This window comes from Ambystoma mexicanum, chromosome 3p (assembly GCF_040938575.1).
Source record: "Ambystoma mexicanum isolate Mex_15411 chromosome 3p, UKY_AmexF1_1, whole genome shotgun sequence".
Taxonomy (NCBI): domain Eukaryota; kingdom Metazoa; phylum Chordata; class Amphibia; order Caudata; family Ambystomatidae; genus Ambystoma; species Ambystoma mexicanum.
Window position 1 is genome coordinate 416537808 of NC_090925.1, and position 24394 is coordinate 416562201.

Consider the following 24394-nt stretch of genomic DNA (forward strand, 5'->3'; position numbering starts at 1 on the left):
CTTTACCCAGCCTGTGGCAGATGGGGAATTTGTAGTCCTGCAGCCAGAGGCCTCATCTTGCAATCTGTGGGGCATGCAAGCCTTCGCATGGTAAGGTAATGGTAAGGAGGGCCTTGTGGCCCGTGACGACAGTGAAAGCCTTCCCGAATAGGAAAAGATGGAAGTGCTCGCAAGCTCAAAACGACCGCCAAACTCTCCTTCTCAGAATGTGAGTATTTCTGTTCGGTGATCGTCAAGCTGCGGCTAGTACATGACACAACTCTTTTGATGTGTGGGATCTTGGGGTCATATTGTGCCAAAACCACACCCAGGCCCACAGGACTGGCGTTGACCGTCACCTCCATCTCTTTGGCTGAAACGAAATGCGCCATATCGTCAGCGGATGCAATGTTTGCACGAATGGTCTCAAAACTAGGCTTGCACTCAGGGGACCAGACGAAATCCTGGTTGTCGCCGGTCAGTTCTCTTAGTGACGCACTCACCGTGGCATAGTTATCCAACTATCGGGAGCAGTCGCTTGCAAACCCTAGTGTTTGTATGAAGAGAAATATCATGGAGAGAAATTCTGCCAGAATGTTCCAATCAGACAGCTTCCGCCATAGCGCGTTCCTATTGACGGAGTCAACGGCACCTCTGTAATCAATGAGTGCTGCCTAACCGAAGCGTTGTCTAATAAGCAATGCCTGTTGGAGAATAGTTGACAAGGCAAGGCAATTAGCCATGGTGCTCAGACCCCTCGGGAAGCCAGACCGATTTAACAGAATAAGCTTGGAAGCTTCTGCCCATGTCCATAGTTTGCTCAACTGGAGACAAGCAAAGATTTTAGATGAAGCATCCAGCATGGCTAGGAGGTGATAATTGCCAGGATGAAGGCGAATGCCCCTCTTCCAGATGGGGACAATAGTGCTGTCTCTACAGGAACAGGGAATACGCCAAATCAAATGAAGAGGCAGTCCAACGTAATAGACCAGAATTTAGCGCCGATCTTAATCACAGTGCTGCAAATGTCATCAGGGCCAGGAGCCCTAAAAAATGTACTACCGGCGATAAGCCTCAAGATATTGTTAGAATTACATGGCCACGTTAGTGGTCATGTAGTTATGGTTAAGTTGCTGTTTCCATAGGAAGAGCACTATTTGGGCGGCTTATAACTTCGCTCCCCCTGGACGAATCCTCACCAAACTTTGCAAAAAAAAGTATATGAGGTTTGGTCCGGGGGGGGGGGGGGCAAAGTTATAGGGGCGGGTTCCAAAACTTCTTTTTTTCCCATAGACATAATGGGAAAAAACTTTGCTCACGCCTACAGCCCAAACCACTGGACGGATTTACACCAAATTTCCGGCGGGAGCGGCAGCTTATTCCCGTAAGCTTGCTTTTATGTATATGGTGTAAATCTGTCCAGTAGTTTTTTAAAAAATGACAAAAATGTAAGTGCAAAAAATGAGTGATATCGGTGTCCGCTTCGCGGACACACTTCCCTGTTCGCTCTGTGGACAGGACGGGGATTGGGCAAGCGCTTGCGTCCGCAGACATCTGACGTGCGCTCTGATTGGCTGCTATTGTGAGAGACGCCCGTCATCTTTGTTCATCGGTTCATGGAGCGTTTCACAGTAAGCTCTGTGTGTTCCTCCCACCCCCCGCTCATGCTCCGTGTCTCGCTCCCCTCCCCCCACCCCCCTGCTCATGGCCCGTGTTTCTCTCCCATTCCCCCCACCCCCGCTCATGGCCAGTGTCTCTCCCGTTCCACCCACCCCCCGCTCATGGCCCATGTCTCTCTCCCGTTTCCCCCCAACCCCCACACATGCCCCGTGTCTCCCTCGTTTCCCCCCACCCCCGCTCATGCCTCGTGTCTCCCTCCCGTTCCACCCCACCCCCACTCATGCCCCGTGTCCTCCTGTTCCCCTCCAACCCCCGCTCATGCCCTGTGGCTCCCCCGTGTTTCCCCCCACCCCCTGCTCATGCCCCGTGTCTCCCTGTTCCCCCCACTCCCCGCTCATGCCCCGTGACTTCCTCCTTTCCCCCCCCGCTCATGCCCCGTGTCTCCCTCCTGTTCCCTCCCACCCCCCCATGCCCTCCCACCCCTCGCTCATGCCCCATGTTTCCTCTGTTCCTCCTACCCCTCCGCTCATGCCCCGTGTCTCCCCTGTTCCACCCCACCCCTGCTCATGCCCCGTGTCTCCCTTGTGTTACCCCCCACCCCGCTCATGTCCCGTGTCTCCCTCGTGTTCCCCCCGCTCATGCCCCATGTCTCCCTCGTGTTCCCCCCACTCCCCGCTCATGCCCCGTGTCTCCCTCCTGTTACCCCCCACCCCCCGCTCATGCCCCGTGTCTCCCTTGTGTTCCCCCCACCCCCTGCTCATGCCCTGTGTCTCACTCGTGTTCCCCCCACTCCCTGCTCATGCCCCGTGTCTCCCTCGTGTTCCCCCCACCCTCCGCTCATGCCCCGTGTCTCCCTCATGTTTCCCCCAACCCCCGCTCATGCCCCGTGTCTCCCTCGTGTTCCCCCCACCCCCCGCTCATGCCCTGTGTCTCTCTCTTGTTCCCCCCACTCCCTGCTCATGCCCTGTGTTTCCCTTGTATTACCCCCCACCCCCTGCTCATGCCCCATGTCTTCCTCGTGTACCCCCACCCTCCGCTCATTCCCTGTGTGTCTCCTGTTGCCCCCCACCCCCTGCTCATGCCCTGTGTCTCTCTCTTGTTCCCCCCCACCCCCCGCTCATGCCCTGTGTCTCCCTCCTGTACCCCCCACCTCCCGCTCATGCCCCGTATCTCCCTCCTGTACCCCCACCACCGCTCATGCCCAGTATCTGCCCTGTTCCCTCCACCCCCCGCTCATGCCCCGTGTATCCCTCGTGTTACCCCCCACCCCCCCGCTCATGCCCCGTGTCTCCCTCGTGCTCCCCCCACCCCCAGCTCATGCCCCGTGTCTTCCTCATGTTCTCCCCACCCCCGCTCATGCCCCGTGTGTCTCCTGTTGCCCCCCTACCCCCTGCTCATGCCCTGTGTCTCCCTCTTGTTCCCCCCACCCCCTGCTCATGCCCAGTCTGTCTCCTGTTGTCCCCACCCCCCGCTCATGCCCCGTGTGTCCCTCGTGTTCCCCCCACCCCACGCTCATGCCCCGTGTTTCCCTCGTGTTACCCCCACCCCCCCGCTCATGCCCCGTGTGTCTCCTGTTGCCCCCACCCCCGGCTCATGCCCCGTGTCTCCCTCGTGTTTCCCCCACCCCCCGTTCATGGCCTGTGTTTCCCTCATGTTACGCCCCCACCCCCCGCTCATGCCCCGTGTCTCCCTCCTGTTCCCCCCACCCCAAGCTCATGCTCTGTGTCTCTCTCTTGTTCCCCCAACCCCCGCTCATGCCCTGTGTCTCCCTCTTGTACCCCCCACCCCCCGCTCATGCCCCATGACTCCCTCCTGTACCCCCCACCCCCAGCTCATGCTCCGTGTCTCTCTCTTGTTCCCCCCACCCCCGGTCATGCCCCGTGTCGCCCTTGTGTTCCCCCCACCCCCTGCTCATGCCCTGTGTCTCCCCTGTTCCCCCCACCCCCTGCTCAAGCCCTGTGTCTCCACTGTTCCCCCCTCTCCCCCGCTCATGCCCCGTGTCTCCACTGTTCGCCCCACCCCCCGCTCATGCCCCGTGTCTCCCTCCTGTACACCCCCACCCCCCGCTCATGTCCCGTGTCTCCCTCCTGTTCCCCCCACCCCCCCGCTCATGCCCCGTGTCTCCCTCGTGTTCCCCCCACCCCCCGCTCATGCCCCGTGTCTTCCTTGTGTACCCCCCCACCCCCTGCTTATGCCCCGTGTCTCCCTCGTGTTCCCCCCACCCCCGCTCATGCCCCGTGTCTTCCTCATGTAACCCCCAGCCCCCGCTCATGCCCCGTGTGTCTCCTGTTGCCCCCACCACCGCTCATGCCCCATGTCTCCCTCGTGTTTCCTCCCACCTCATGCCCCGTGTTTCCGTCGTGTTACCCCCACCCCCCGCTCATGCCCCGTGTCTCCCTCCTGTTCCCCCCACCCCCCGCTCATGCCCCGTATCTCTCTCTTGTTCCTCCCACCCCCCACTCATGCCCCATGTCTCCCTCGTGTCCCCCCCCACCCCCCGCTCATGCCCCGTGTCTCCCCTGTCCCCCCCACCCCCTGCTCATGCCCCGTGGCTCCCTCCTGTACCCCCCACCCCCGCTCATGCCCCATGTCTCCCCTGTTCCCTCCCACCCCCCACTCATGCCATGTGTCTCCCTCCTTTCCCCCCACCCTCGCTCATGCCCGTGTCTCCCCTGTTCCCCCCACCCCCTGCTCATGCCCAGTGTGTGCCCTCTTCCCCCGCACCCCCGCTAATGCCCCGTGTCTCCTTCTCATTCCCCCCACCCATGCCCCGTGTTTTCCCTGTTCCACCCACCCCCGCTCATGCCTCATGTCTCACCTGTTCCACCCCACCCCCCGCTCATGCCCCGTGTCTCCCCTGTTCCCCCCACCCCCCGCTCATGCCCCGTGTCTCACCTGTTCCCCCACCCCCTGCTCATGCCCACGTGTCTCTCCTGTTCCCCCCACCCCCGCTCATACCCACGTGTCTCCCTCCCGTTCCCCCAACCCATGTACGTGTTTTCCCCGTTTCCACCCCACCCCCGCTCATGCCCCATGTCTCCCCTGTTCCCCCCACCCCCGCTCATACCCACGTGTCTCCCCTGTTCCCCCCCACCCCCTGCCCCGTGTGTCTCCTGTTGTCCCCACCCCTTGCTCATGCCCCGTGTCTCCCTCATGTTTCCCCCCCACCCCCGCTCATGCCCCGTGTTTTCCTCCTGTTACCCCCCACCCCCCGATCATGCCCATGTCTCCCTCCTGTTCTCCCCCACCCCCCGCTGATGCCCCGTGTCTCCCTCCTGTACCCCCTAACCCCCGCTCATGCCTCATGTCTCCCCTGTTCCCCCCACCACCCGCTCATACCCTGTGTCTCCCCTGTTCCCCCCACCCCCCGCTCATGCCCCGTGTGTGCCCTGTTCCCCCCCACCCTCCGCTCATGCCCCATGTTACCCCAACCCCCCGCTCATGCCCCTTGTCTCCCCTGTTCCCCCACCCCCTGCTCATTCCCTGTGTGTGCCCTGTTCCCCCTCACCCCCCGCTCATGACCACGTGTCTCCTTTGTTCCCCCTACCCCCCGCTCATGCCCCGTGTCTCCCTACTGTTCCCCCACCCCCCGCTCATGGCCCGTGTCTCCCCTGTTCCCCCCCACCCCTGCTCATGGCCCATGTCTCCCCTGTTCCCCCACCCCCCGCTCATGCCCGTGTCTCCCCTGTTCCCCCCCACCCCCGCTTATGCCCCGTGTCTCCCCTGTTCCCCCCACCCCCCGCTCATGCCCACTCACCCCCCGCTCATGCCCCGTGTCTCCCTACTGTTCCCCCACCCCCCCGATCATGGCCTTGTCTCTCACTTGTTCCCCCCCACCCCCTGCTCATGCCCCGTGTCTCCCTCCTTTTCCCCTCCACCCACCGCTCATGCCCCTTGTCTCCCCTGTTCCTCCTCACCCCCTGCTCATGCCCCGTGTCTCCCTACTGTTCCCGCAACCCCCGCTCATGCCCCGTGTCTCCCTCCTTTTCCCCCCACCCCCGGCTGATGCCCTGTTGTGTTCTCTTTATACACCCCGCCTTCTCTTTCCATGGTGGCCATCTTGGTAAAAGATTTTCCTTCCTACACCGGAACGCCGCAGGCTACCCGGTTTGGGAAGAAAAATCTTTTTTTTACCACCCGGGGTTCCCACTTTGAGGACCTAAGATGCTAGTGGTCTTCATCTATTGAAAAGGATGTTATGGTTACGTTGTACTAATAAAAACCTATGAAATTCAGTTAAAAAAAAATGTGTTACAGGGACGTTATGGTTAAGTTGCACTAATAAAAACCTATGAAATTCAATGAAAAAACTTTGTTAAAGGGACGTTATGGTTAAGTGGCGCTACTAAAAACCTATGAAATTCAGTGAAAAAACTTTGTTAAAGGGACGTTATGGTTAAGTTGCGCTACTAAAAACCTATGAAATTCAGTGAAAAAACTTTGTTAAAAGGGACGTTATGGTTCCAAGTAAAACCGAAAAACCCTTGAAATTCGCCAGTTATGGTAAGCGAAGCAACCATAACTCGGGCCACCACCGTGCACTGCTAAGACTAACACCCACGACATCAAAGATGACATCACAAATGCCATTGATGACATCACTGATGACATCACATGTTTATGTACTTTTCATGAAATATGTGTACAAGGGATTCTTATAATGTTGCGAAAAAAGTGTCAAGGATCATTGCAATAAATATCATACCCTAATTAGTGCATTTCACGATGCATTGATATAAATAGTATTCTATTATGGGGTTCTTTCTAGTATACTAAGCTACTCATGCAGAAACATAGCTTTTTGTGCAGCGTAAAAGATGAAGGTATATTCGTAATGTTAATATGTTGAATAATGAAATGATAATTGTTTTCTCAATAGATTTTTTTGTACTGTGAAATATGTAATAAGTAGCTAATAAAACCCATGTATTACATAATTGCATTACTATAGACAAAACACAAAGAGACAAGAACACATACCAATATGGGTATATACAGGGAAAGTGAAGTTAGCAAAAAAGCACAAGCAGTAGCAGAAGCAATTCATAACCTAACTGATTATTTTCATGCAAATAAATGATTGTTCTGTTTCAAAGCTGATATTTACCCTATGTATATGTATCACTTGTTGTGATTGGACCCTAAGGAAAGTAGTGTGAGTACAATGTATACAAATATGACCATATACAGGGAAAGTACAGCCATAAAAAAACAAAAGAACTATCAGAAAGTGCTGATAAGTCTATTGATTATCTTTATGCACAAAAAGGATTGCCGTCTTTCAAGCTTGTGTCTTCCCCTATGTATATGTTTCATATGATGTGACTGGACTCTAAGGGAATTACTGTAAGAACCCACTTGAAGGATACGTCTACAAATAAAATAAAATGTTTATTTTCTGACTGTTACTGAAGAAAACCATGTGGCCTAGATATGTCAGCAAAAGAAAAAAGAGTGAGCCAGACATGTGATGTCAACAGTGATGTCATCAATGACATTTGTGATGTCATCTTTGATGTCATGGGTGTTAGTCTTAGCAGTGCACGGTGGTGGCGCGAGTTATGGTTGCTTCGCCTACCATAACTGGCGAATTTCAAGGGTTTTTCGGTTTTGCTTGGAACCATAACATCCCTTTAACAATGTTTTTTCACTGAATTATATATATAATTCCATCTTACTGCTAGTGGGACCAATTCAGGTAATGGCGATTCACCACCTCCAAGGGTGTTGGAGATGAACTGAACCCAGGCTGCCTCCGTTACACCCAAGATGTCACAGGTTGGAGGGGAATACGCATTTAATACCCTCCAGAATTCACGCGTGTCGTGAACGCAAGCCAAATTCACCAAACTCCACCACTGCGAGCACTCAGAGGTATACTGCTGTTGTTTTAACCATTTATAGTATATGTTTTTTACTTTACTCAATCGAAGAGTGCGTCCATACCAGCCAGGCCATGCATTTCTATGCACATCTCTCTACTCTTGGATGCTATCAATCCTTCAAAGAGATGGTGGGAGGACAAAGAATGAGCTGTCCTCTTAATAAGCGTGCCTTTCTTAATAAAAATAGAAGACACAGAGGTTGCAATAGTCTCCCCATAATCTCTGATGACGGCTCTAGGGAAAATAGCTGTGAACACTGTGAGCCTGGGTGCACATCGTTCCGTGAAGGAGGCCAAGGCCGGATGAAAGCAGGCCGAGGCCTCCGTCAGCCTTCTATTGTTTCAAGTTATACAGTTTAAGCTGGAATTAACCCATAGGATCCCCACACTTTCCAAGAGAGGAATCCTCATAATTTGCTCTAGGGTATCACAAGAGGCATGCGATCACTTTCAAGGCGTCGTAGAATGCCCATATCGGTAATCAGATGAGAAGCGTTGGATATAAACACATAACCCAAAATGCTACAGTACTTGGACACATAGCGAGTGCATTGTGGTGGGGAATCAGAGGGGAATGCACCAATAGCCACAGAGAACCCGTTGAGTAAAATAAACAAGCCCATTCAAGGCCCCTCTTACAAAAACAAGAAAGTGGGCCAGCATCGCCAGAAGAAGATGAATACATGTCCTCACGATAGGATTCGTGAGTTGAAGACACACATACAATGCCCGGGCTGCCGGGGGTCAGGTTGCTGATCAAAGCTTCCATCTCACGTACCATCAAGTCATGTGGCCTCTTATAAGGAGGGTCGTAGACATTAATAACTACAAAATCGCTTCCTTCGTTGGGGTCCGTTTCAGATCAAAAAGAAATCATTCCCATAAGAAAATTAGGGGAACTACTCGGTAAATACACCAAACTCAGGTGGTTCGTTATGCCCAACAAGAGGCCACCTCTCGGGCATCCCGAGGAACCCTGCAGGGCAGGCTTGTAGGTAAAATATGCAAGAGAAAAAGGAAATTGCACACCCTATGCTTTGAACGAGAAATCTAATTTCATATAGCAATTGAAAGCTCCAATGGCTTGTCACTGTATTGGATAATCTTTTGGGGTGCTGGGGAGAAAAACAGTAGACCCTGGTATCATAGGTCAGTGAAACTATGAAGAGAAAAGAATGGTGTTCCCATTAACAATGGGAACTCCCGTCCCCTGCACACCTCTGGGTATTGGATAACAGGATCCAAACGAAATATATTTTTTAGTTCACTTCTTGTTGATTTTTCGTATTGCAAAGTAACAATTAAACCACTCTTTTGTATCAATATTACATATGAAAACATGCAATGATTTGTTTCAATATACATAAAAGTTTCAAAAAGTCTTTATGAAGGCATGATAGTGTTTTAGTACCATATACATGATAATAAAGAATGTTCGAATTCAATTCACTTAAAAAGAATGTACAATAATTCAAAAAAATTCAAGAAAAAAATTCCTAATTCAAAGCTCTACGCGTTTCGAGAGTATACCTCTCTTCTTCAGGAGCAATAACTTTTCAATATGGACACAATATTTTCATATCCTGTTATTAATTCACAGTCAACAAATAAATTCAAAGTATGTCCATTTCAATTTTCTTTCATTTTTCTCTATGTCTTTAGAACTTCAAGCATCCCTTCTTGTTGTGGAATGGTGAAAACTTCATCTAGTGAAGTAGCAATATGATGTGCTGTAAATAACAATGATATGTGTATTAGCTAATGATTTAAATGGGGAATTAAATAAATATAAACCCATGTGGGAAACGGTAATCCTACCTGTATTTCTTGTTCACATCCTGTATGTTTCTCAATTCAAAGATGACCACTGTTAATGGCTGGCATCTGTGGCTTCTAATCAGCCTTCGTTCTGTCACAAATAATAATTTGGTAATTTCTATCAGAATGAAGTTTGCACATAATGCTTTCATCTGATTCCTTAACTTAAGTTCAAGAAAAATTCAAGAAATTTTACCTCAATGCCCTGCTGGTAGTGTTTGTTGTAGTGCTGAACCCCTCGTAGTCCCGTCCCCAGCTTTTCAAAGATAATCTACGTGAAAAACATTGTGTCAATGTATGTAACTTTTCTTATGTCACTAATAGATATTATAGCCTCTCTCATTTCTTTAATACCTGATTAGTGATGTTCCTTCACTCTAACACAAGTTCTGCAATCTCTGCCCGAGCCGCGCGTGTTTTCGATCCTCTCTCCCTATTTATTGTCATGTGACTTAAGGTCGTATGTCTGTGTAGATCATGTGATCGAATTAGCATTCTGGGAGTCGTAGTGTTAATTACTAAATAATACGTAAATGCATGCTGGCCGTGTATATTTAGTTTTAATAGTCATTGTCCTGTGAAATCTATTGCTTATCTATGTGTGTCGTTTTACTCTGATTACAAGACTGAAATAAGGTGTTTCCTTATTGTCAACGGGCTAAATCTAGCCCCAGTGTTTTCTGGGAGTTGTAGTGTCAATTTACACAAGATATATTTATTGTTTAAATGGGTTCTGCAGTTCATGTATCAAGTAGGTTTTAAGCCAATGGTAATGTCAAATATAAATGCCTATACGTGCCATACAATATTAATTACTTGGCTCAGCTAGATCCATGTTTAAAGTCTAGGACATTATCTGTAGATTGTCTTTTCCTCATTCCACATTAGTAAGTGGGGGACAGGTATACATTATAATAACAACTCCAGAAATTTCTCAAATGTGTATCAATATACGAGTGTGACAGTAGTAGATCAACGAAATTATAAAGGCAGTTGACAATTTATACAAAGAACATTAGCATCATTATTATTGCTTTTTTCTTTTCTTTTCACAAGAATACATTCAGGCAATACTCCTCGTTCATACCTCTAGGCTCAAGAGAGTCCAATTTGTGTACCCAAAACATCTCTCTGCGAGATAGAATTTGCTGTAAATTGCCCCCTCTGGCTGGGCGTGTGATTGTTTCCAAAACTACAAATCTAAGTTGTGAGATTGTGTGGTTATGCTCCTTAAAGTGTCTCGTGACTGGTGACTTGAGGTTTTCTGTTCTTATATTAAACTTGTGTTCTGAGATACGATCCTTTACACGTCTCAATGTTTGACCCACATAATATTTACCACATGGACATATAAGTCCATAAATTACACATTTATTGTCACAAGTGGCAACATTTTGCAAATTAATTTTCTGGCCTGTGTATGGATGTCTGATTGTTGGTCCTTTCTGAACATTATTACATTGACTACAATTCAAGCAGGGAAATGTACCTTTCTTTGTTTTAGACAAGAATTGTTGTTGTACCGTGTTTACCCTTTCTGCCTTGACCAGTGAATCCCGTAGGTTTCTCCCTCTAGTATAGGCCATTAATGGCGGTTTTGGGAATAAACTACTGAGTTTTGTGTCCAACCTAGTAATTTTCCAATTTTTATGTAAAATCCTTTTGATTTGTGTGCCTTTGGTAGAATACTGTGATAAATAGATCAGTGGAGGATTGTCCTTATCCTTTATGGTCTTGTGCATTAACAAGTCTGATCTTGTCTTTTGATGGCATTTTTCTTTTGCTTCTGTGAGAATGTTTTGAGGGAATCCTCTCTCCTCAAATCGTGACATAAGATCTTTTTCTGCTTCCAAGAAACTGTCCTCTTTTGAGACTATCCGTTTAATGCTTTGTAATTGGCTCAAAGGCAAGTTATTTTTCAAGTGTTGAGGGTGGTGACTCGTAAAAAATAAGCTATTGTTCACATCTGTGGGCTTCCTATAAACTGTTGTGTGTAGTCTTCCATTTTCAGAATATATTTTTGTATCTAAAAAGTGTACTGCTGGTGTTCCAATTTCTAATGTGAATTTGATCCGGTCATTGCATGAGTTTAGATATACATAAAAGTTTTCCAGTTCTTCTTTTGTGCCACACCATATGCCAAGCACGTCATCAATGTAACGTTTCCACATCTTTAACTTCTCTGACCATCTTGGGTTATCTAGGATGTACTGAGTTTCAAAATAAAACATAAATGTATTGGCATACACTGGGGCCATAGCTGCCCCCATTGAGGTTCCTGCAATCTGTAAATAATATTGACCTTGAAATCTAAAATAATTATTGTAAAGGATCATTTTAGCAAGTTGGATGACAAACATTTTGTTAGATGGGAAGAATTCTTGTTGGAGTAATAGCCATTCTAAGGCCTCCAGTCCTTCCTCATGGGGAATTGAGGTATACAAGGATTGTACGTCAAGTGTAAATAATATCCAATTATCTTCTATTTCACGAAACGTGTTCAATATGTTATGTAAGTGGGTCGTGTCTCTTAAATACGTTGATGTAGATTGGATAATAGGCTGAAGAAGTTTGTCTAAATATTTGGACAACGGGTCAAAGACACTTTCAGTTGCTGCAACTATTGGTCTGAAAGGAGGATTTCTTAAATTTTTGTGTACTTTCGGTAGTCCATAGAATACTGGGAGAATTGGATTTTTATTTAATAGGAATTCCTTAGTTTTCTCTGTTATCCAGCCTTCTTCTGCTGCTCTGTTCACCACTTCCTCAATCATCTGTTGGGTCTCTCTTGTCGGATCATGTTGTAGAGTCATGTATGTGTTAGTGTCTTCGAGTAAAGACACACATCCTTGTTTGTACAGATTTGCATCCATAATTACAATAGCACCCCCTTTGTCCGCTGGTTTAATCTCGATTGTTCTATCATTTGCTAACTCTTTGAGTATTTTATGTTGGTGTTTCCGGAGATTTTGTTGTCTCATGTCTGCAAATTTTATTGAGCGTAGATCTTTCTTCATTTTCATTTCAAACAAATCTAATGTTGAGTTCTTAATATTAGGAGTAAACGTACTTTTTGACTTCATTTCAAGTGATTCAAATGTTGTTGATCTTTCTTGTATTGCAGGTATGGAATCAAAGAATAATTTTAATTTCATTTTCCTTACCAATTTGAATAAGTTCACTTCTTCTGCAAATAGATTTGTTTGGTTTGTTGGTACAAAAGAAAGGCCTAGACTCAGTAGGTCCAATTGTTGTTTATTAAGGATTTTGCTCGAAATGTTGATGATCAAATTTGAGTTTTCTTCTTGCTCCTTAGGTTTCTTCCTCCCTCTTCGCGCCCGCCGTCTTCTAAAAAATCAGGTGCGTCTAGTAAACCTTCTTCGTTCTGAGCACTTGGGATTAATCCTGTAGGTACAGTCCCTGATGTTGATGGTTGTTGCGTTGGAGCTGGGTCTCTCCCCTCACTCGACGCGTCACTTGATGGCTCTGTACTTTTGCTTCCTCTTCTCGGTATTTTCTGTTGTGGTGTTCTTTGTTTTGAATTCTGGAATTGTTGATTTTGCTGTTGGTAGTACTCTTGCCACGTATAGACTATGTCTCTTGAGTAGTCCAATGTATCACGACGGTATTTTCGGATCTTTCTCTGCTCTATGTCCTTTTTGTATGAATCAAGTTTCTCATTTGTGAAGGTCAAGATGTTTTTTAATTCATCTGCTGAGGTTAGCGAGACAAGTTGTTCTTTTAATTCTGTTATTTCCGTGTCCAATTTAGATAATGATGCAGCTAATTCTTCAATCGTCAACAAAATGAGATCTAATGAACATTTGTTTAGAATTCGTTCCCACCTAGCCACAAATTCAATATTGTCTTTACAGAGTGTAGGTTTTAAATAAATTCGAAGTCCTCTAGGTATTTTTTGTGACTTGTAATATTCAGTTAAGGTTGTGGCATGCAATTTCTGTGCGATTTCTCGTCTGATAAGTTTTTCTAAATTGTTAATAATTCTATCCGGTTTATCTGGATTTGTAGTTAATTTACCTGTACTCTTAATTAAACCTAATATTCGTACAGCTTCTTCTTCCGTGAATGCTAGAGTTTTTGCATGTTTGTTCGTTAATGCATTAATTTTCGAAAATGACATTTTCTAGTGAGGAAACAAAAATAATAACTTCAGAAAAGGTGGGGTGCTAATTTCGTATTGATACCACACCAACTGAATGGGATGTCACACTGAAATTTGCAAGAGAAAAAGGAAATTGCACACCCTATGCTTTGAACGAGAAATCTAATTTCATATAGCAATTGAAAGCTCCAATGGCTTGTCACTGTATTGGATAATCTTTTGGGGTGCTGGGGAGAAAAACAGTAGACCCTGGTATCATAGGTCAGTGAAACTATGAAGAGAAAAGAATGGTGTTCCCATTAACAATGGGAACTCCCGTCCCCTGCACACCTCTGGAGGTAAAATAGCAACCGTCCACCACTACAGGGCCCACTAACCAGGTCTCTTTAAGTGCCACCATAACATACGTGTCAAGTTCCATCATAAAGCCGCCTTCCTCCAATAGGAGTGAAGACCCATGGGTGTTCCAAGTGAGGAACCAAGCCTAAGATGGGTTATCCAAAACTAAAGGCCCGCAGGCACCCTTGTAGATACCATACTGGCCAACCATGCCCAATGCATCTCTTCCCCCGGATGCAACATCCTCTGCTCCTGCTCCAGGAGGCAGACTAGGTGCAGACGGTAGCACACAACGGGAGTCCAGCGCAGCAGCAGGTATGCCCAGAGACTGGTATCACCTGCCCATTTTTTTTAAAGGAATGACTGTGTTCTAGTATACATGCCATAGTATCATTGGCAAAGAAAACACCACAGATGTAACGTAACAGGTCTTTTCACAGATATCCACTGTCTTAATATCACTACTGCGAATAAATCGAAGCAGGATGACACAATGGAATAGATCCAGCAACCGTGACCGGTTCAAACACGTTCCGCTGTGATCACAAAGAATGCTTTGGATTAAAAGAGCCTTAATTGTGGACATGCTAGGCAATGGAAGACATTCCCACACTCGAGCCCCACCAGCCAATGAGTACTCTTGAAACAGCTCCATCTGGAAGTATTACAGGCTAATGTGGGTGGTTTACCGGCTGCTTCCATCTTTGTAATGTACTCTGGCAACACATCTAGCATCGGAGAACTGTTGGTGTGTTTTCTGGCCGTAGCTTCGCCGCTCTTTGATCACCACTAATCTCTACTGATATTATTTGCTTCTAGCCTATCTTGCTGTACCCCTGACCCATTTCACTCCTAAATGCGTGATTTCCCAACACCTAACCGTATTTATAAGTAGCGTACTTGCATCTTTCAATTAATGTTTACTGCTTGACCCTAAATTACACTTTGTGTATTCTTGCTTAATAAACAGTTTTACAAATTTTTAACGCTTTATATGACACTTAAAGCAGTTGTCTACTTAGAACAGACACATGTTCTCCATGACCTGAGGCTTTGATCTTCAGTGTAGGCTTGTGAATCCCATGTTGGACTATATTATGTCCTCAGTGCTTGGAACCCACTGTGCGCTTTTCGACTGCACGGAGGGATGTTTCCCATCCTTGCTCTTCATCTTGCCAATAGTATTGATCTGTCAGTTCGGCATTCTGTATACTGAGGATAATCCCCTTCATTCCAATTCCTCTGCCGGAATTGTGCAACAGCCTTTCTGAGTTGCTTCTTGACCCTCTGGTTATCCCCTAAATCTATGTATGAGGTTGGATTTCTCACCACAGGCCCTCTTCCTGGCTTGCCCTCTACCTTAGGGACCCTAACTTAACTCTGTTTCACCCATCAAGTCATATTATAGCACTTGCCGATACGGCTGGTTCATTATTGCCTCGCTCCTCCTTCATTTCTATTTCACTCTGCCTTTAGCACCTGTGCTACTTTCCACTTGTGCCTAGTTCCCTGGCCAATGTTCCTAAGTGGCATGTCTAATGAAGTCTCAGGCGAGACTAAGCATTGCAGTCCCTTCTTAGCTTAGGCTTGCCTAACATTCTGCCTATCAATTGCTGTGACTTGCTAAAAGCTGGTACTACACTTCAACTGATGTTCAATATATATATATGGATATTGCACTATGGCCTAGCAGCGATATAGCTCCCTCATCCAGAAGAACAGACTATCCATGTAATTATCTACTGCACCCGCCAGAACTCGGCACAGTATAACAACTTTCATCATATTTCCATTGTTCCCCCTATAGAATAGGATAAGGTCAGGCCATTCTGTTACATAATTGTGTGCACTCTCAATATCTCCCCACCACAGGATGCTATCAGAGTATGGCTCTAGGTGGGGAGATTAGTTTGTTATTTTGCCCTCTTGTGTCCGCCAACTTGTCTTTTCAGCACACAGCCAATGCTTGGCACCGACACCTCTTTCAGCTGGCACAGTAGCACCAGGTATCTCAAAGACTCCTCAAAAGGGCTATGATAATAATATCTGAGCTATGAGCCTCCACGACATCCAGGAACCCAGGAACCCTTGAGCTCACCTCAAGGCCAGCACACATCCATAACTTAAAAATAAACCTAGAACACATTGCACTCCTTAACTGACACGATAATGGATGAGCCCATTTACGGAAAGCTCCTGACGCTTTTCATGACCGCTCGGTATAAACTTATACTACTGTACATGCATCCCAGCTTACCACACAATCTTCATGTTATCTTTCCCTCTACTTGTCACCTTTGTCGTCTGATCTCTCACCCACTTTTCTCCCCGGCTGTTGCCAATTCCCTCTTACCTTTACCCTCATGTTCTTCTCAGCCCACAGACTACGGTCAGCTCTGCACCCTGGGTGGGGTCACACTTCACCCACATAGCAGAGGTCACAGCACTCTAAGACCACTACAGTGGTGGGGTGGCCAGTATAATAGCTAAATAACATAACAATGTCAAGAATACAGAAGTAAGCAGGTTTCTCTATTGCAATTAAATAGACATTCTTAGTACATATCATTGAAAAAAACCCAGGGAGGCCATGCCCAGTCTGCCACTGTTGGAAATATGACAATGCAGGCTCCATGACAAATGTCGCAGCCTATCATGCTTGCACACAATCACTTATTTTAACCATCAGAACACTTAAGCAATGAGGCCAGACTTGGGGTGGGTGTGGGACTTACAGGCCTGATTAAGGGCCTTAACACAGGCTCCGGGGCATTACCTGAAGCGGCAATGCCCCCTGGAAAGGGGATTATTGCTATTAGTACTTCAGCCTGTTAGACCGTCACAAGGAATTCAACCATCCGCATGGTGGGCGTACGATCAGCTGGGCTTTTTTAAAATGTTCAAATAATGGAATGATGGTAGACTGACCTCAGGTAAATGTGTGGTGGAAATCCACACACATTTCCCAATGCTCACACCACAACAAAATCATAGACCTGTGTACTCTGGCATGGACACAGCCTACAGGCACAGTCTGCCCTCTCACATTTAGTTGGAATGTGACAGCAGAGGAGGGCACAATGTCATCCTAGGAAAGGGGAGGACAAAACTTCCCCCTGCCATGCACAGCCTGATTAACTGGCTGCAGAGGATAACACGGGAGACAGGAAACCAAACAAACCATTCATTTGTAACTGTGTCAACTTGAAGCCAGCTCCCGCCTCTCAGTATTAATGACAGTAAACTGATATGTCAGAGTCTATTTGCATAGACAATTCCCCTTGAGGGGGACCTCATTCATAAGAAACAAGAATGTGGTGTGCAGAAGCCAGAGTCTCTGATCCCTCAGCATCTTCAAGGGAGACCTGCTGCTTTAACAGAAACCCCACAGGGAGGACCATTAACCAAAGAGACTCTTTGATCGCAACAGACAGGCAGATGGGTGCGGCTTACTAACACAAGGGAGTGAGCCCAGAGTTCTTTCTGTTGAAAGAAGGATTCAGCCATTTTAGTTGTGGAGCACACCTTATTCCTGTTTTCATCCCTTTACCATTCATGTTGCAAAGAACTCTGGTTATTACCACAAGCATGCTGGAGATTGTTGGCAGGGACCCCAGGATTGGTTCACCAAGGTAGGCTTAGTCTACACCAATCCCTGTGTCCCACCTGTTTTAGGGTTAAGTCCCTCTTTTGAGAGATCACCTGAAGACTTCACAAGAAGTAAGAAAGAACTCAACCTTGGACCCTGGCTGAAGGTACAGTCTCCCTTACATCTTCTGCCAATGAAGGAAGGCCAGGATATCTAAGGAGGGACCCATCCAGCACACAGTATGCCCTGCTATGCTCAGCAGCAAGATTCCTGGATAGGGAGTGCCAGAAGATCTTTGACCCGACAACCAAGGACAAGGCAGCTGCTTGCAACACACTCCCGAGCTTTGGGCCATCCTCCATAAAGGACGACACAAGTCAATTGAAGAAGCTGGGAGAAGTGCCTCAACGAGCATCTACTTCAGTCCGCCTTAAAGAAAATTTCTAGCCAGTCGACTTCCTTGATCCACAACCAACTGCAAAGCTGACTGTTGTCTCGACCAGTGCTTCAGAAACACCGAACAGCACTGAGACAATGATTCCAGACCACAAGCCACTGTGTAGGCCAGCCTGCAGCCATTCGTCCAGCTCTGCTAGCCGAACCGTCTTGCCACCTAATACCCGCAGCTGGCTCCTGTCTCGAACTCTGTCACAGAAGCCTGCAAAGCGCCCTGAAGATGACTCGACCCTGTCAAGCACCAAGAAAAACAACAGCAAAAGGTACATTGTGGTTCTGTCCCCCTAGTCCTTCCCAGAAGGCCCGTAGAGACATTTTAAGACCCTTTTCCCATTTTGCTGAATCCAATAAACCCTTACCAACTATTGTGGTTATTAACCATACCAACCACCCTCCTGTCAGTATCCAGAGTGCATCCCTTTTCCTTCTTTGAACTGTTTGTCCTCTGCATTCCTTTACAGGGTGGGTTATATTTGGTAGTGTTTTTAGATTGTCCGTTGTGTAATAATAAAGTAGATATTTTATCCAACCATGACTAGATACTCCTTTTATCTTTGGGTAATAATTGTATTTTCTCTGTGTTACAACTATCCAACGATCCACAACCTTTAAGGGAGATAAGACTGCTGCTCAGTCCACGTTACCAGAATTGGACATATCTTAATTGTATGCTTGTTTAATCCAATCTGTTTGGATCCATTCTGATGTATTAGAGGTGTGGGGCTGATTGATGGTTTAGAAACCCATATTCACTCCGGGACCACTGGTACCCCAGAATTTAATTTGTCACAACCGGGGTACTAATAGTTTCTTTTTCAGTTGTCAAACGCTCTGGTGTTTAGCAACTGAAAAAAGAAAAAAAAGAAAAAGATGGCCCCCGTGCAATCGGATACATAGTCTGTTCTCCCTTTCCATGTCAGCCATTCATAAGAGAAAAAAAAATTAAACAAAGAAGATGGTCGCCATGGAACAGGGAGAAGGGACTAGATATAGTCCCTTCTCCCTTTCCATGGTAGCCACTCTAAAGTGGAGGAAAAAATGTATACCAAGAAGGTGGCCGCCATGGAAGGGGAGAAGGGACTATATGTTGGTCACTCTTTCCAGGGTTGCAGGGACAGACATGTGGGGTAATCATGTCATTATCTTCAATTTGTGGTTACATTTCTAGTTTAGGGGGGGCGCTCGAGTGCAGCACCAAGATGACTGCTCTGATTTGAGCTTCCGACCATCAGCCGACTATCTTGTCTAAAATCCTGCACATCTGACACTGATAGGCCCTGTGATCATTTGTGGCGGAAACTGACAAGCAAATTCCGTCCTGCTTTGATGGGATACTATGCGGCAGCAGTGGTCTGGAGACTTACGCTGCTGAAGCCTAACTCCTGAGCCATTGGAGAACCCATACGGGCTGACTCACACTGGCCCGGTGTGGAGCCTATCACAGCCCTGCGGATATCAGCTGGTCGGGGTGAAGGCTGTCTGCTCCTCCCCCGGCACGTCTGGACTGGTGGTAGCAGTCATGTCCCGCTCTTCTCCCGGTGTGGGAGCTGCTTGCTGGACCTCAGCAGGCGCGAAGAGTGGTGAGGAGGAGGAGGATTTTTCTTTTTTACAGGCAGCTGCAGGGGTTTCCCCCTGCAACACCCGCTCACTATACTGTACAGTTTATTTATTTTTATTTTTTTCTGGTGTGCTGCGGGGTTGTCCCTCGCAACAACCATTCACCATACTGTATAGTATGGTGAGTGAGGTGCTGCGGGGGACAACCCGCAGCCACCGCTGTGTTTTTTTTTAATGCATGCCACTAAAGGTTCAAACTTTTGGTGTTCGAACCTTTGGTGTCATGCATTTATGACCTTTTTGTATAGGTCGAACTTCTTTTTCGGTAATTTCTACCAATATCTCGTCCATTGAGAGGCCGAGACCGGCCACTGGAGCACTGCTTCCTGTGCGGCACAGAGGGGCACTTTGATTTTCTAAGCGGGTCCGAACGCCAAGTGATGGCTTCCACAATTACAGGGCTGCCCAACTGTCTCACGGCTATCTTTGGCGCTGAACGTACGGGCGCTGCAATGACAGATCTCATGGCAGACAGGGGCAACCACGAGTGGATACTCAGTACCATCACGGTTGAGGTACTGGGAACTTGGGCCAAGCAGGCCAGAATACAAAGGCCCAGGTAAGCAGCGACCTGTGAGATGAGCTGTGGTGGTGGAAACTGACCGGCAGGGGGTGCCGCTACAATAGGTGTATAGGAGTGGTACGTCTGAGATCACCATTCAGACGCCATCACAAATGGTTATCTACCCACAACAAAATACAACTAAAAATTGCCTCCCTGACACATAAAGCACTACACAATGTCGCACCTAGCTACCTAATTGACAGAATATCTAGAAGAACTTCCAGTAGACCACCTAGAACTGTCAATACTAATTGCCTGTTAGTACCCAGATTCAAATCCTCTAAGATCGGTGGCAATAGTTTCCCTGTGAAGGCCGCCAAACTTTGGAACTCCCTGCCACATAAGCTGAGAGCTGACCTTCCTTACTCTTTCTTTAGAAAGAAGCTCATTACTCACCTCAACCTGACTGAGAATTAGTCTCCTCTGAAACTTGTGTACTCTAGTACTACCTGCTTCTTGATTGTACATTTTGTACACCCTTACACACTACAATGTAAATAATTCTGCCTCTCTGCGCAATTCGATTTGAATATTGTATATTGTATTATCTTTTGTGTATTTGTGTAATGTGACTATTTGTATATTGCTTGTACATTATGTAACCTTTGTAAGCTTTGCATAACCTTGCTGCGCCCTGCTACTCCTGGGTCTGGTGTGCCTTATGAATTCAATAAACAACCAAACAAACAAACAAACAAAACCTGCAGGTGGTGGGTTGCACATGAGCTGTGTACTGTGGCTGCTGCACGAGTGTGCCTTCCTGGTGGCGCTCCCCACGGGGAGAGTACATGGTCGGTCCAAGTGAGGACTATTTTCATGCTAAATGCCACAGAAAGTTGCTGCCCCGTCTGAGATTCTGTGCGGACATATTAAAAGTGGCGGCACGCAATTGTGCCTGTGATCCTGCTTAGTGTGCTGTGGCTGAGGTCCAGAAGCTTTATGTGTTATGGTCACACATAAAAGGGCTTGCTGTGGAGGTGGAGTTGACTGGGGCCCTCTGACTGATAGCTGGTCTCTTTATGTCGCCTGTTGGGTTGGGTCGGCCCTGCCCGTGGGTATCTGGGATGTGATCCCTGGTGGCAATAATCTGGTCATTATGGGGAACCATGACAAGTCACAGTCCAAATTGCCATATGGGACCCCTTATCAAGCAAAGATCTCGACCCGGGGAGTGCAGGTGGAGCAGGAGGCATCGTCAGTGTGGTAGAGCCGTCTCTGAACACTCTCGGGGACATTAAATGAAACCCCACCAAGCTGAAGAGTGCTATATCCTCCTTGGACAATAAGATGGACACGCTCACATGAAAGGTTGACCATATGCACATCCGCCTCAATAGGCACAGGAACAGATCGGATGAGGCAGAGCAGCGATTTTCCACTGTGCAGGATGAATGCTCGGCTACGAATAGGGAAGTGGTGCAGCTACGTAAAGCGGTTAAGGACCTACGGGACAAGCAGGATGACCTGGAGTCTAGATCTCGGCGGAATAACCTTCGTATTATTGGGGTTCCGTAGATGGCGGACAATGCTCCTATGGATCAAATGGTGGAGGGGCTACTCTGGGGGGACCGGCTTTTCCTCATGCTTCATGATCAAGAGGGTTCATCGTATACAAGGTGGGCGCTCCCTGATCCCCGGAGATTCACCCAGACCTATCATCGCCAGGCTCCTAAATTACCAGGATAGAGACCATGCTCTGCATCAATCGAGATAGCTGGGCTTCCTCACGTATAAGGGGTCTCAGATACGGCTTTTCCCTGACTTCTCCAATAAAGTGCAGGCATCCCGGAACAATTTTCTGGCTGTCAAAAAGAGAATGGGAGACAAAGGAGTTAAATATTCTATGTTGTTCCCGGCGCGCTTGCGCATCAAACATACTGGGAGAGCTTTATTTTTTCAAACTCTTGAGGAGTCGAGTGACTTCTTTGACAATGAGGGGAGCAGATCTTGCTTGGCAGGGGGCAGGAATGGCTGGGGGAGGAGTCCACCCGATGCCCCGGAATGAAGCAGGGGTACTGCTGCTGCTCTGCCGCCATGTTGTTTTCTTGTAGTCCTGCTTCCAACAGGGTGGTCAGTTGTCGGAGTCTTTCCTGAGGTTAAGGCTAGTTGGGGTGGCTAAGCCTCGAGACGCTCCCATGCTTCGGCACACAGTTTTGCATGGGGGAGGGTTGTTAATGGCAAATTGTGGTTGTCGGTGGGGGCAGGGTTGGGAATGGGTTGGGTTGTTGTTGTTTCTGCAGGGGGCAGGGCGTTTCTTGGCCTGTTGGAGCCTTTTATTTGGGCCCTCAATGGGATTGGGTGGGTGACAAAGGAAATCCAGACGACATAGTGTCCACAGACTCTGACATGTCCCTTAATTGCAAGACTGTTTCCAGAAAAAAAGTCAGACCCTACCCCGAGAGGTATTTTCCATCTCGAGATTGATACAAAGTATTTTTATTTGGAAAACTATTCCCATATAAAAGATATGTTAATGGTAAAAAGATGTGTTAATGATCAAAATCCACATATTTGAAATGTAGTTTGTTTTTGTTCAAATCTGATTAGTCAAACATTGAATTGTTATATTGTTTATTATTCCTTCAAAATTATTTTGTTATGTGTATACTCAACCTTATTTGTTTTTGAGAACTTTGCTTTGTTGAAATTCATATATCTGTATATTTGTGTTGTCTTTCTAAGAATACATATCAGCTGAACAAAAATGCACTCTATCCTGGTCCATTGATTTTGTGTTCTGACATAAGAATAAATTAGATAAATTAATATCTCAGGCAAAACTAGTGGTTGGTCACAGATTTTTTCAAATGGTATGACCCATATGAAGCCAACCCCACATGTAAGAGTGTTTCTATTTGTTGATATATTGTAGTGCCTTACACTGTTACACGTCCTTAAGGGCTACCGACCCCACCAGCAGGTGGCTGTGTGTTGTTCCTGTATGGTTGCTGGCTTGGAGGGTTCAGCAGAGAGTGTGCTGGGTCCTGGAAGGGGTGACAGGATCTGGGTAGGGCTGCACAGACCCTTGGAGCCATTGTATAAGCACCCGTACCAAGCAATATGGCAGGGTGAGTATCGGGGTGCTATGCACGAGGTGGATCATCCGGGCCTGAACTGTCACTCCAAAGCCTGGAAGGTTCTGTTCTAATGCTCCAGGAGACCCACCTGGCACAGTCGGGGAGGCCGCATTTGGCAATTCATGGGGTTGCCACAGTTATTTCTCATCGTACTCGAGGTACTCCCGTGGGGTAGGAATTCTTATCCGGAATACGATTGGGTTCTGATGCTTGAAGGTAATTAAGGACAGAGAGGGTATGGCCTTGATATTACGGCCCGAACACTGACTCGCTAGATACTCTGGAATTCGTAGAGGGACATCTTAAGAACCTTCCTCAGTGCATGTTTTTTTTGGGCTGTGATTTCAATGCGGTCATGGGCGAACCTCTAGACAGATTGGATACGGGCAGTAGGGGAGAGGCCAAGTCTACCCTGAAGTTACGGCATGTCATTGGTAGACATATGGAGGGAGCATCATTGCCTGTAACGGCGATATACATTCTGTTCCTTTGTATATGGTACAGCATCCAGGTTGGACTTTGTGCTGCTGTCTGCCGGCGTATCAGGGTTGGGCACAGGAATGTAAGATATTGGCGCATACATTGTAAGACCATGCTCCGGTGGTGGTGGACCTTGTCATCCCTAGGAGATGTCATGCTGGCAGAAGCTGGCACTTCAAAAATGAGAGTTCAAGGGACCCGGTCTTTTGGGAAGATATACAGGAGGGAATCAGCCGTTACTTTCAGGAGAACGAGGGCTCTGTGTCCTCTAATCTCACTCTCTGGGAAGCCTTTAAATGTGTCATTAAGGGGTTTTGCATCACCAAGGAAGTGGGGATTCCTAAGCCCATTACGGTCGAGCTGGGGTCCCATGAGTTTAAGTTGCGAGAGCTAGAGTTGGAGGATGGGTTTCGCTCTGGTTTGCTGGGAAGCAGGCTAAATTCCGTGAGATCCTGGGCCAGTTTCGGACGCTGCCGACAAGGAAGTTAAGTTCCTTCACAGGAATGCAGCAGTTCATCAGTATCGAGAGGGTGATAGAACAGGAACCTTATTGGCTCGTCTGATGAAAACGGAATCCTCTAAGGCCCCCATCGCCTCGGTGATGAATCAGAATGGTACAACCCTCCAAATGGATGAAGAGATATTGGGGGCATTTGTCGACTTTTATAAGAACCTGTACTCCTCATGGCTGGTGGCGACGGGGGATGAGATAACAGAATACCCGGAACAGGTCAGCCTGTACTGGCTGGCACAGGAGGAGACGGAATGGCCGGGTAGGCAGCTAACAAAGCAAGAGGTGCTGACGGAAATAGCGGCGCTTCCAGCTGGGAAGGCAGCCAGTCCAGAT